At 60.8% G+C, this 12,357-nt stretch overlaps 1 long non-coding RNA gene across 1 annotated transcript; it reads left to right on the top strand.

The window, feature by feature from the left end:
• Positions 1-1,682: 1,682 nt before the first annotated feature.
• LOC120888076 (uncharacterized) lies at positions 1,683-10,828 on the top strand. The gene is made up of 4 exons (XR_013431083.1): positions 1,683-2,529; positions 6,124-8,805; positions 9,217-9,335; positions 9,585-10,828. It is a non-coding gene; the product is annotated as an uncharacterized LOC120888076 (long non-coding RNA).
• Positions 10,829-12,357: the final 1,529 nt, after the last annotated feature.

Genomic DNA, 12,357 nt, shown 5'->3' with positions numbered 1-12,357 from the left:
CTGGACCAGGGTCGGGTCAAGGTCCCTTTCTCCCAGCATCTGGGGGGTCAGGCTCCAGGCTGGGCCATGGGGCAAGTGGACTTGGACATCTCCCCCGGGCCCTCCACTTGGGGTAGCTCCAGGACAGCCAGGCTCCTTCCCCCCAGCCCTGGGCTGTAAGCTCTTTGCATGCCTGCCGCTGGCCGCTGTGCAATGACCACATGGAAAAGCAATCCAGGAAGAAGGAACAGCAGCCACAGGTCCTCTGAGCAGGATCAGGTGCTACCTCAGCCTCCCTCTCGCAGGAGGGGGACAAGGCCAGTCCCTGTGCGGGAAGCAGTGGTGTCGAGTTGTGTCCCTGCTCGGGGGACTGGGCACTCACCGCTGGACACACATCCTGGGTCTGCAGTGGCTGTCACAGGGGAGGCTCCTACCTCAGTGGAACCCGGCTTCATTTGGCACTTTGCACGGTGCCAGGCTCCCGTTCATTCCTGGCTGGACAGGAGTCTGTCCCCAAGGGGCACCTTCTCCCCTGATCCAGAGTCATGAAGGGCCCCACTGTGCCAGCCCTGAGGGGCCTCCACGTGTGCTCACAGAGTGTCCTTAGCAGCGGTGGCCCCAGGGACACGGGAGACTGTACCTGAGAGCACAGGCCGGGCCTTGCAGCTGCCTGGACAGGTTCGGGGGCCAGGAGCTGGGTGGTCAGAGGGGCGTGGCCAGCAGGAGCTCAGGCCCCATCTGTTTCTAGGGGAGGATGCTGGGTTTGGGTCTGGGAAGCAGCTGCCGGTGGCCTCTCCTCTGGGCGCGTGAGGCTGAGTGGGGACCCTGGTGGCTCTGTCCCTGTCATCTAGTGCCCACCATGGGGCTGAGCCTGAGACCGTGGGGCTATGGAGTGAGCACAAGGACATGGCCGTGGTCTCTCCCTGAGGCCTGGCCATGGTCACCAGGGATCCCCCTGCCTCTTGCCCAGACGGTGTGCGCTGGGCCTGAGGGGCTCCTCCGGGCCTTCCCAGCTGGGGCCACTGAGCCCAGCACCCTCCGTGAGTGCCGTGGGGGACACAGCCCCAGGGCAGGTCTCCACCAGGACTGCTCCTCCCTCCCCGGGGGATGAGAGGCTTCCCCAGCTGGCTGACACCCCCCCAGGATGCAGTCGAGCAGGGCTGGTGCTCGGTCCTACTACACGTCTCCACGCACCCAGCGTCACCCACCCAGGCTACGCTCTCCAAGGAAAGCAAAGTTGGACATCGTTTTCTTATTAAAAAACGGCTAGATGCTCATTGAGATCTATCCCACACTGTGGAGTGTTCTAGAAGGAGCGCTGAGCCGCCCCAGCAGCCCTACCCTTTACCGTGGGGACTCTGTGCCCTGTAGTCATTGGCTGTTATTCACAGAAGGTGCCTTTGGTAGCGAGGCTCGCTGCAGCCGGCACCTCCTCTCCGCCTCCTCTCCTCCCTCCTGCCCTGGCCCCTCGGAACTGAGGCCTCAGCTGAGGCAGAACCGCAGCCCAGAGGATTCTGGGAGCGGGTGGGCGGCAGGGGAGGGCGGAGCGGGACAATGGGGCCTTGTTTCTGGGAGGGCAAAGCCCGCTGGACCCCACTGGCGAGCTGGTCGGCTCCTTGCGGAGTCAGCAGTCTGCCCTGGCGGGCGGGAGGCTCATTAAGAGGGGCTCCGCGCGCTTCGCGGGAGCTCTGGCTGCACATCAGAGGCCGCGGGATGCCTGTTTTGCTCAGGAAGCTGGGGACATGTGTCACGGTGCACAAACCGGGCACCGAGGTGCCGCGCCGCCCTCCCCCAGCCCTGCCCTTTATCAGTTTCCTCCTCCCCCCGCGGCAAACAAAGGCCCGTACCTGGGGCCGGGAGCCGCGGCGACACAGGATGTTCCCAGAGTTCTGGATGTTTCCTCCCCGTCTGACTGATATGTCCTAGAGAAAGCACTTGGATTCTCCAGGGAGCGCAGGGCTGTAAAACTCCAAAACACAGTAATAACAAGGCCATAAATCTGGGCCAGCACGGCAGCTCAGGCCACGCTGTGCAGCCCGGGAGGCCAGGAGCTCCAAACGGTCGGAATCCTAGGGACGGGAGGTGACAAGGAGTCATGTCCTCCAGGGTCTCAGCAGGCACTGGCTTTCCTCAGATGAGTGGGACAACAAATCCTGCTCCTGTGTGGGGACAGAGGGAGCCGGGTGGGCAGGGCCTGGGGAGGCTGCAGGGGCCAGAGGCCAGGGCTCGGCCGGGGGCACCCAGCAGGGCAGGGTGGACCTGTCTCTGCTTCCACGCAGGTGAACACGTTGGTGACCACGAGAGCCTGAAGTCTCCCCTCTGCAGAACGGGGTAGTGCTATGGCCATGAAGGAAGCTGGACTTGAGGGCAGCGAGGTGGTGGCCAGCCTGGGGGCTGCCTTTCCTCCCTCCCACATGGCTGCCAATCTGCCAGCCCAGGTCCGTTCTGCACAGAGTCGCCTCCCCGGGATCCACACAGGAAGGCTTTAGTGTGGGAGGGTCTCCAGCTGGTGAGCGAGAGGGGACACCAGGCACCGCGGAGGCACCACAGGTCAGTGTCAACAGAAGGGCACCGACACCCCTTGAGCTTGAGGAACAGAGTGGGAGACGGTGTCGCGGAACCCGGGTGCCAGGGCCACCTCGAGAAGGCTGGAGCCCGGGCGGCGGTCCAGCAGGATCAGGAACCAAGGAGGGAGAAGCAGGAGGCAGGAAGGATAAGAGCAGGGACCCACACACACGGAGGAGGCCTGCCCACGGTCCCTCACTTGTCCCCATAGACTGAACCCCCCAGAAGTCAGAGCACAGGGTGTAGCTCCCGAGATCCATGCGGGCAGGGAGGAAGGTAGTCCAGCGCCCAGTGGGACCAGACACCATGGAGGCTGACCCTGGGCCTGGGCAGAGGGTTCCAGACCCTGAATGTTAGCTCCCTACGTAGTGGAAGGGACACACGAATTTGGTGACATCTCTTGGCCTTTGTTCCTCGCCCAGCGCCACTTGGGCCGTTGAGCAGACAGCATGAAGCCTGTACCAGGCCCTTGGTGCCCAGCTCGAGTGGCAGCCACGTCCAGTGTCAGAAAATCAGCTGTGGGCAGAGACCCAGCCAAGGCCTGGGTGCAGCAAGTGGCTCTCAGCTCACCTGGCCTTGGCCCGTCGCAAAGAAACAGGGGTGACAGCCACTCCCTTAGGAGGGTCCCTCATGAAATCCTGTCATCAGCCAAGGTGGACCCGAGCTCCAGGTGCAGGTGGCTTCAGGGCGGGAGACAGGTGGGGAGCATCTCCATCTCACATCCCTCGGGGATGAAAACCTCCGCTCTCCCCACAGTGGGGGCTCCAGCCACGGCCAGGGTCACCAGGGACATGGCATATCCTGCCTCTCGTTTCCCCAGCCAGGGACCTCAGTGTCCCTGGTGCCCTGGCACGGCCGGCTGGCGTTGCCTCTGGCTGGGTACACACTGAGCTCACGAGGGGAAAATGTTCTATTTCTGGACTGGAGGCTCCGAAGGGACTTCTTCACTTCCTGTGGGGGCTCTTGAAGGGAGGCCATAAATGAGTGATTCTTATCACCCCCCGGCTGGAATGCAAGATGGGGACTCCTTTGCAGAGAGAGGGAGGGAGCAGGGTGTTGCTGAAATTCACCCACCTGCTCCAGACTCTATCGAGCACCTCCAGACCCAGAGCACTCTGGCACCAGACCCCCTCTGGGCCTCCTTGACTTTGATACGCTACTGTAAGAGGGGGTCTGCCAAGTCCAACATCGGGGAACCTGGCCTGGTTTTAAACGTGCTGTGGATTGCTCCTCCTGCCAACAGACACAGTTTCAACAAAGTGTCTAATGAGAATCTGGTGATTATGGTGATGGAGATGGTGATGCTGGTGGTGATGGAGATGATGGTGATGATGGTGGTGATGATGGTGATGGAGATGATGATGATGGTGATGATGGTGATGGAGATGATGGTGGTGGTGGTGGTGATGGTGATGATGATGTGGTAATGATGGTGATGGAGATGATGGTGGTGGAGATGATGATGATAGTGATGGTGATGATGATGGTGGTAATGATGGTGATGGAGATGATGGTGGTGGTGGTGGTGATGGTGATGATGATGGTGATGGAGATGGTGATGATGATGGTGATGGAGATGATGATGGTGTTGGTGATGGTGGTGATGATGGTGATGGATGGTGGTGGTGATGGAGATGATGATGGTGTTGGTGATGGTGGTGATGATGGTGATGGATGATGGTGGTGGTGATGGAGATGATGATGGTGGTGGTGGTGGTTGTGATAGAGATGGTGGTGGTGGTGATGATGGTGATGGTGGTGGTGGTGGTGGTGGAGATGATGATGGTGATGAAGATGGTGATGGAGATGATGATGGTGTTGGTGATGGTGGTGATGATGGTGATGGATGATCGTGGTGGTGGTGATGGAGATGATGATGGTGGTGGTGGTGGTTGTGATAGAGAAGGTGGTGGTGGTGATGATGGTGATGGTGGTGGTGGTGGTGATGGAGATGATGATGGTGGTGGTGGTGGTTGTGATAGAGATGGTGGTGGTGGTGGTGATAGTGATGGTGATGATGATGGTGTTGGTGATAGAGGTGATGATGGTGGTGATGATGGTGATGAAGATGGTGATGATGATAGTGATGGAGATGATGATGGTGTTGGTGATGGTGGTGATGATGTTGATGGATGGTGGTGGTGATGGAGATGATGATGGTGGTGGTGATAGAGATGATGGTGGTGGTGGTGATAGTGATGGTGATGATGATGGTGTTGGTGATGGTGGTGATGATGGTGATGGATGGTGGTGGTGATGGAGATGGTGATGGTGGTGGTGATGGAGATGATGATGGTGGTTGTGATAGAGATGGTGGTGGTGGTGGTGATAGTGATGGTGATGATGATGGTGTTGGTGATGGAGGTGATGATGGTGGTGATGATGGTGATGATAGTGATGGAGATGATGATGGTGTTGGTGATGGTGGTGGTGATGGTGGTGATGATGGTGATGATTGGTGTCCTTCCTTGGGTGTTTGCCATCAGTCAGGCACTGAGATCAGGACCCTATCACATACATTTCCTGTAATCTTCCCAGCCGCCAGTGAGCCAGGAGCTATTCTGTAAGATTTATCCCCATTTTACAGAAACAAAGACTAAGGGAGGAAAATAAAGTGCCAAGGTCACACCCCTGGTAGGTGGCCAGGTAGAGGGACTGCAGGTCTGTGTGATGCCACCGCCCACCTGTGCGCCTGCTGCCTGTGGCCCCGGGCCAGGCACAGGCTAGACCCTGCAATACCATGATGGCTGGGCTACAGAGGGGGTTCCCCAGAGAGAGTTCTCTACTGTCCTGTGGGGGCACCAGAGCTGCCAGATTCCAAGGCCAACCCCACATGAGGGCAGAGAGCTCCACCGTCCATCTTGGGAGAGCTGGAGTGGGGGTCAGGCTGGCCCTGGAGTGGAGGAGGCGCTCGCCCCCACCCGTCCCACCCACGGTCCAGGGTGGATAGGAAAGCCATGCAGTCAGCTCCAGCCGGCAAGAGGGCGGAGACATACCCCGAGGACGAGGTCCCACTCTGTGGCCAGGATGTGAGGCAGTGTGCGCAGGTGTGGGCGACGTGAGCCTTGGGGACTTAGGATTTCAGCACCTTGTCTCCTTAGCCCGTGGCTTCGACCAGAGACTCACCCCTCCGGTCTTGGTTCCTCGTCTGTGCACCAGGTGTGAGAGATACCTCCTCCTCCTCCCCAGGCTTGTTGAAGGGCTGATGAGCCGGTGCACCTTCCTCCCCGCGGGCCGGCCTGGGCAGGCCAGTGCGTGCTCACAGGGGCTGCAGCGTGTCGTCACCAGGGCTCGTCTGCATGACAGACCTGCAAACTGAGGTTGAGGTGCAAGTCTAGGGCCGAGGGCCTGACACCGAAGGACCTCCGAGGCTGGCCCAGAGGCACAAGGGCTGGGGCACGGGATGAGGGTCTCCTTTCCCTGAAGTCCCTCCTGCCTGAGCTAGTTGTCCCCCAACCTGAATCGTGCCCTCATGTTACAGCAGACGTCATAAACGCTCCTCGCCACAGAGCACACTGTGCGATCATCAGGCACACGTGTGTCATGATGCCCAAGTGTGACACAGTGTTTGTGCTTCAGGTGGCGACGGTCAGAGGGCACTGGTTCCTGGGCCTCCCTGTGAGTGTGAAACAACCGGACACCCCAGCCTCGTCGCCCGGGGGCCCTTGAAGAAGCGTCTGGCTTCAGGAGAGAGAAGGAAGCTGCTCTTGATCCCAAGAGCCCCAGAGAAGAGGAGCACAGCTTTCTAACAAGAAGAGGACAGGGACCGAGCTGCCTCCCGCCCCCCTTCAGAGCCCCCGAGGGCTGAGGGCCCTGGGAGTGATGGGGTGGAGGACTTCCTGCTGCACCTCGTCTGTCTCTGGCCCTTCCAGGAGCAGCTGGGGCCAGTTTCGTTCTGTCTCCGTTGGGGCCGTGCCCAGGGCCACCTGCAGGGGAACTGGGGCCCTCTAGCTCTGACTGCATGGCTTCTGGGCAGCTCCAGGCTGAGCTAGGAAAGTCCTGAGTTGCATGTTCCGCTCATCCTGTGGGGTAGGAAGGAAAGACTGCAGACATAATTAGAAGCGTTTCAGAGCGAGTGGAAAGTTCTCAGGAAACGTATTATCATTGGCGCTGCCGCTGCCTCCCTGGAGAGAGGGGGCGCATGTGCGTTTCCCCCTGCTTTCCCAGATGAGCCCTGCTCACACAGAACGCGCGGGCTTCCTGGTGGGACCCAGTCTTCCCGCAGCCTTTCGGGGGGCACCGTCCTGTCCGCCCGGAGGGTGTAGGTGCAGGCACTCCCCCTCGGCACCCCAAGCCTTAGTCTCCCGTCTCCCTGCGGAGGGGCAGGAGGAGGCGCTGCTTGGAGAACCTCCCTGGGTCCTGAGTCTTCCTTTTGGCCAAGGCAGGGCAGAGGCAGGGGGCCCGTGGCTGCGGCAGGGCTCAGACCAGCTGCTGGGTGGAAGGCGGCTTCCCTGCTCCCCGCGCGTGACCTTCAGGAAGGACTTCCTGCGCAGGCCTCGGTTTCTCCATCTGCAGAGTGGGGACGGGAGGGCCGTCCCCTGGAGCCGCTCCTTCAGAAGGGAGGTTGGTTGTAGGCAGGCGCCGTGTGCAGACCGCCCACCTGAGAGCACACTCCTCCCTCCTCCCTGGGAGCACGGTGTCACACCTGTTCTCCAGGTGGAGCACGGGCCCGTGTCTCCTGCTGGGCTCCAGGGGACGGTCCTCCCCGCCCCCCTTCTCCCACCCGATGAGGTCGCTGCCCTTCAACCCAGGTCCTGGTTCCTTCCGGCCGCCAGCCGCAGGCCGAGGTGACAGATTTCTGGGCTGATGTGCCATCCCGACCGTGAGTTGGGTGACATCCAGGGGCTTGTGTCCTGAGCGCAGACGGGCTGCCTGGGTGGGGACAGTGCTCCAGCAGGCTGTCCCCGGGGTCCAGCAGGAGGTGTTGGGGGGGCGTGCCCTGGGGGCTGCATCCTCTGGGGCAGAGGAGCTGCAGAGCCCCTGGACCCCCTCCCTGCCCTGCAACGGAGCCAGGCCCTGTGGCCTGCACGCAGGGGCTCTCCTCAGTGTCAGGCAGGGACAGCAGTGGCAGGAACTGGGGGTCATCGAGCACTTACTCCAAGTTTAAGGCTAGTATTTGCTGTGTTCCACAAACAATTCACTGAACTTACAGCACAGACAGCATGTTGGCACCACCAGCGTCTCCAGTGTCCCAGTGAAGAAGTGCCAGGTGCCTTGTCCCAGCTGCTGGGCTGGCCCTGGTGGGAGGCGCCTGGTGTGGCAGCCCCTCGGCCACCTGCTCCCTGCACACGCCCCTGTGTGCAGCGGGTCCCAGGCCATGTTCCCGGGCAGCACCAGGGTTCACAGTGAGGGCGCAGGGGGCTTAGCACGAGCCGCAGGACGGAGCCCGGGTCAGCGCCAGGCAGCGGCTCTGAGCCGGCCTCCACCACGTGGGGGCTGATCCGTGAGCCCCCATCTACCCCGCGACGCCTCAGTTTCCCCACGTGAGGGGAGAAGTGCCGTCTCACAGAGCAGGAGCTGAGAGAAGGCGGGTCACACCAGGCCTCACAAATGGTAGCACACGGCAGTGGGAAGGCCGCTGGGCCCGTGGTCCTCGCGGCTGGAGACCTGCTACCTCTCTCTTGTCTTCCCTCATCAAGGAGAAGTGTCCCAGCGCCACTCTGTCGAGGATGGAGACAGTGACCAGGGCCCAGCTGCAGGAGGACCCTGGGCAGAGCAGGCAGGGGGAGCCAAGCCCGAGCCCCGGGTGCTGGACGGCGAGGTCCCCTGAGTGAAGCCAGAGGTGACCTGGGCTGCTGAGGATGCCCAGGGAGCACGTGGGGCCTGCCTGACCCGTGGAGGACACAGAGGTCCATGGGATGCAGCTGGAGAGCGGGAGAGTGAGCTGCTCAGAGCAGGACAGGGCTGCACAAGCCCTGGGCAGCTCCAGAGGTGCCCCCATCATGTGGGGCCAGCTCAACACCTTGCAATCCGGACAGGGACAGGCGGATGGCAAGGCGGGAGGCGGGCCCAGGTGGGAGCCAACCCTGGGAGCACCTGCTGGGCTCCTGCTGCCCCGTGGCCCTGACCGGCCTCTGTTCTGGCTGCTCAGGCCCCTGGGGGCCAGCCGGGGGACGTTCTGGATGGTTCCTGATCTCCTTCTCCCTTCTCTCTAGAGAACCGCATGGCTGCTCCAGGTTGTCCCGCAGGGTGACACGCAGATGGCCATACGTGCCAGGATCCCAGGATAAAAGGACTTGGGAGGCACCTGCGAGGGGGTTGGTAAGTAATCCTATTCCCTTTATCTAAAATAACTGCAAGGACTGAATGGCCAGTTCTTGAGGTGGACATGGCCTTTGGATGGAGTTGGTTGCCTAGATGGGTCCTGTCCAAAATTTCACTGAGAGGCTTTAGTGTGCGGCTGTGAATGTGACTTTCTTTTTCATGACCTTTTACTGAGAGAGAATTAACCTACACAATTCTCCCGTTTAAAGTGTAGGGACGGGATATCAGCTAAGTGAGCGAAGCCAGTCCCCAAAACCGAGAGCCAGACGTGTCCTCTGATAGGTAGATGCTGAGCCGGGGGCGGGGCAGGGGAAGAGTCCAGGTACTTTAGATCAGGTGGGGGAGGGCAGGGAGGGGTGGGAAGGACAGTAGACGGGACAGACATCGATACCCTGCGTACACACCCAGAGCTATTCGACGGGGGTGATTCTATACCACGCAGAGCCACAGGAGGGAGGAAGATGCTCCATTACGTGTGAGGGATCAGAGAGCGTCCTACTGTCGTGTACGATTAATTAAAGAAATGAGTAAGTAAATGATCGAACAAATAAATACCAAAAATAAAGCGTAGGGAGGGGCGGGCGGGTTTTAGCGTAGCTGCAGGTTTTCGCGGACATCCCCGCGGTGGACCTAAGAACACGGTGGCCGCCCCTAAGCCCTCGCTCCTCAGCCTGGCTCCCCGCACAGCCCCCCACAGTGAGGTCAGGTCTATATGGAAAGGGCCACCTGAAGCCCCGGAGCCGCTCACAGTGACCGTCCCCCTCCACCATCTGCAGGCCATCGCCAACGTGAAGACTGATTTGCACAAGTACGTGATAAAAGGAAACCTAGGGGACATTTCAGGAAGTGATTAGAGTGTGGAGGACTTTGAGCAGCCGCGGGGGAACCTCTCCCCACTCTCCCTTCCCCGACAGACTGGGCACTGGCGCCTCCTGTGACCTCCCGGGTGCCTCCTCACAGGCGAGGACTGGCTCCAGGGGGGCCTTGGGGGCCTGGGGAGCGGTCAGCTGTGGGGCACTCAGGTGTCGTTGGAACAGTCCCCACCAGGACCCCCCATTGCTCTGCCCCACTCTGCAGAAGAGGACACAGAGGGCCAGAGTGGTGGGAGGCCAGCGTGGCCGCCTCGGAGGCTGCTTTGCAGTGGCCCAGAGTTTGACGGGTGGAGGCTGGCGCTGGCCGGTGGCCCAGGCAGCTGTCCTCCGCTGTGGCCTCCTTCAGCGCTGGCTTTGTGCTCCAGAGTCGGGATGTGGACTCCACGTCTGCTGCCCAGGGGGCCGCAGGGCTGCTTCCTCTGTGACCTCTGCCATCTGGGCCTTGCTCACGGTGACAGCAGGGCTGAGAGGTGAACTCACGGTGTCCACCTCAGACCTCGCTTGCCGAGCTGCTCCCTGCTGACTGGGGTGGCCACAGCAGACTTGGGCACAGCTGCCAGGAGGCCAGTGTGCCCAGACCCTCTCCACAAATGGGGAAACCGCATGCCCCCAGGGCTCCCTGGCGCGTGGGGGTTCCTCCGGGGCCACCCTCACCCGGCCCTGCGGGAGCCGCGGGTCCGGGCACCTGTCGCAGTGCTGAGCCTCTCGTGGTGCCTGGGCAGGCGGAGGCGCCCTGAATAACCCTCCGGAAGAACGACTCTGTCCTTCTGTTTTCCCAGGAGGCGAGCGCTTCCACGCGGTGGGGACATGTTGTTTTTGAGCCTGAGCCCTGGACGTCCATCAAAGAGGGGACATTGTTTTTCTTAAAAGTGTTTGGCCAGATCCCATCAGCAGGATCTCAGGTGCTGTGACTCAGCCCTTCCCCGGCCCTGCTCCTTCCCAGCATGGCCCTGGACACTGTGGCCCCCGCCGTTTCTCGGGGCCTCTTGGGAGGCTCCGGCCCTCCGTGGCAGTCAGCACCTGGGATGGGAATCAGATGTGTCCCACTGGTCAGAAGGGTCCGGGAAAACCCCGGGCTTCCCCGAGTCCAGCTTCTCACATTTAAAAGGGGACAAGGAGGTGGGACAGTCACCTCCCCAAGGGCACGGCCAGGGGGACAGGAGGAGTGCCCCCACCGTGCAGGAGGCTGGGGTGGGGTGGGGGGGCAGCCTGGGAGGCCTGAGCTCGGGGCCACGGGCTCCCAGAACCGAAGGAGCTGGCGGGCTCCATCAGGATCTCCCGCGTGAAGCTCTGCCCAACTCAAGTGGACCCCGAGTACTGGCAGGCCAGCCTGGACCCAGGGGCAGGACATTCAGAAGAATCTGGTCATTTGGACCAGAGATTGGGATGACTCCCTAGAAGCCCGCACGGCTGCCTTGGGAAGATAGAGATTTGCTGGGTACTGTAGAGGCCAGGAGAGGAGGTTCCTAGCCTCCGGGTACACACAGGCGAGGCCCTCATTGCAAGGGGATAGAACGCTCCCCATCCTGACCCCCAACTACAGGTGCAGATTCCGAACTGAGAAGCTGAGACGCTGCACCTCAGTGGTCATCAAGCCTGGCCCTCTCCTCCCAGGGCCCAGCCTGGCTGCTGCCGCTGGAGGCTGTCCCCCACCCTACCTGCCACCTCCCCCCCGCGCCAGGCTGCCGATGGCTCTCTTCGGTGGCACGGACTGTCTCGAGCAGGGGCGCTCCAGGATTTCCAAGTCTCCAACTGATTTTCAAACTGCAAACAAAATGCCTTCGCTCTCTGGGCCTCGCCGGACCCCTCCATTACCCACTCAGAGTCACGTCACAAAAGTAGCTTTAAACAGTTTTCCTTGACTATTGGACACATCCCCCCCCCCCACAGCGCGGTTCTGCTGCCTGCCCCAGGGCTCCGGGCACCTCTTCACGCCCCCAGTGTGCCTGCCCGTCACTCTGGCACACGTGGGCGTGTTGGTATTCCTTTTTGCCCCCAGAAAATGATGGGGTCAGGAGGATGAAGAGACTCCCTAGAAAGGAACACGCCGAGCCCCGCCCTGGCCTGGAGTTCCTTTGGCTTGAGGGAAGAGTCCATTTTCTAGCCTCCCAGGGGTTGATCATCACAATGATGACTCTGAATTCTGTTGGGGGTTTGTATATCTCCGTATCCTTGGGGGCGGCTCTGGTGAAAGGGACCAGATGCAGGGACTGCCCGTGTCCTGGGTGGCGGTGGCGCTGTCCCCTGACTTGCACTGAGGTCTGCTCACGTGGAGAGGTGGAGACTCAATCCAGTTGTTGGAGTTGGGCGTCATCTGGGAAAAAATGATCAATGAACATCGAGGCTTTCAGTGTCATTCAGTTCATTTACGATATCATCGGCCACGGCCTCCGCGTAGCTCCCAACGTCTTCCCCGCACCAGAAGGGAAGCTCCTCTTGAGAGAATTAGCATCTTTTCCCCTCTCTCGGGCCCCTGGGAGCTCCCAGCTCCTTTCTGCCTCTGCAGATCTGCCTCTTCCAGACTTTTCCCATCAATGGAACCTGCGATCCTTGATCTTTGGTATCCACCTGGTGTCTTCGAGGTTCAGCCTCCTGGCAGCATGTCAGGACTGCATCCCTTTTGCTGACTGAGTAGCCTTCCACGGCACAGATAAACCCCCATTTGGTGTTTCTTCAT

Source organism: Ictidomys tridecemlineatus, chromosome 15 (genome assembly GCF_052094955.1).
Source record: "Ictidomys tridecemlineatus isolate mIctTri1 chromosome 15, mIctTri1.hap1, whole genome shotgun sequence".
In the NCBI taxonomy this organism is placed as follows: domain Eukaryota; kingdom Metazoa; phylum Chordata; class Mammalia; order Rodentia; family Sciuridae; genus Ictidomys; species Ictidomys tridecemlineatus.
This window is presented reverse-complemented; position numbering and strand designations above follow the sequence as displayed.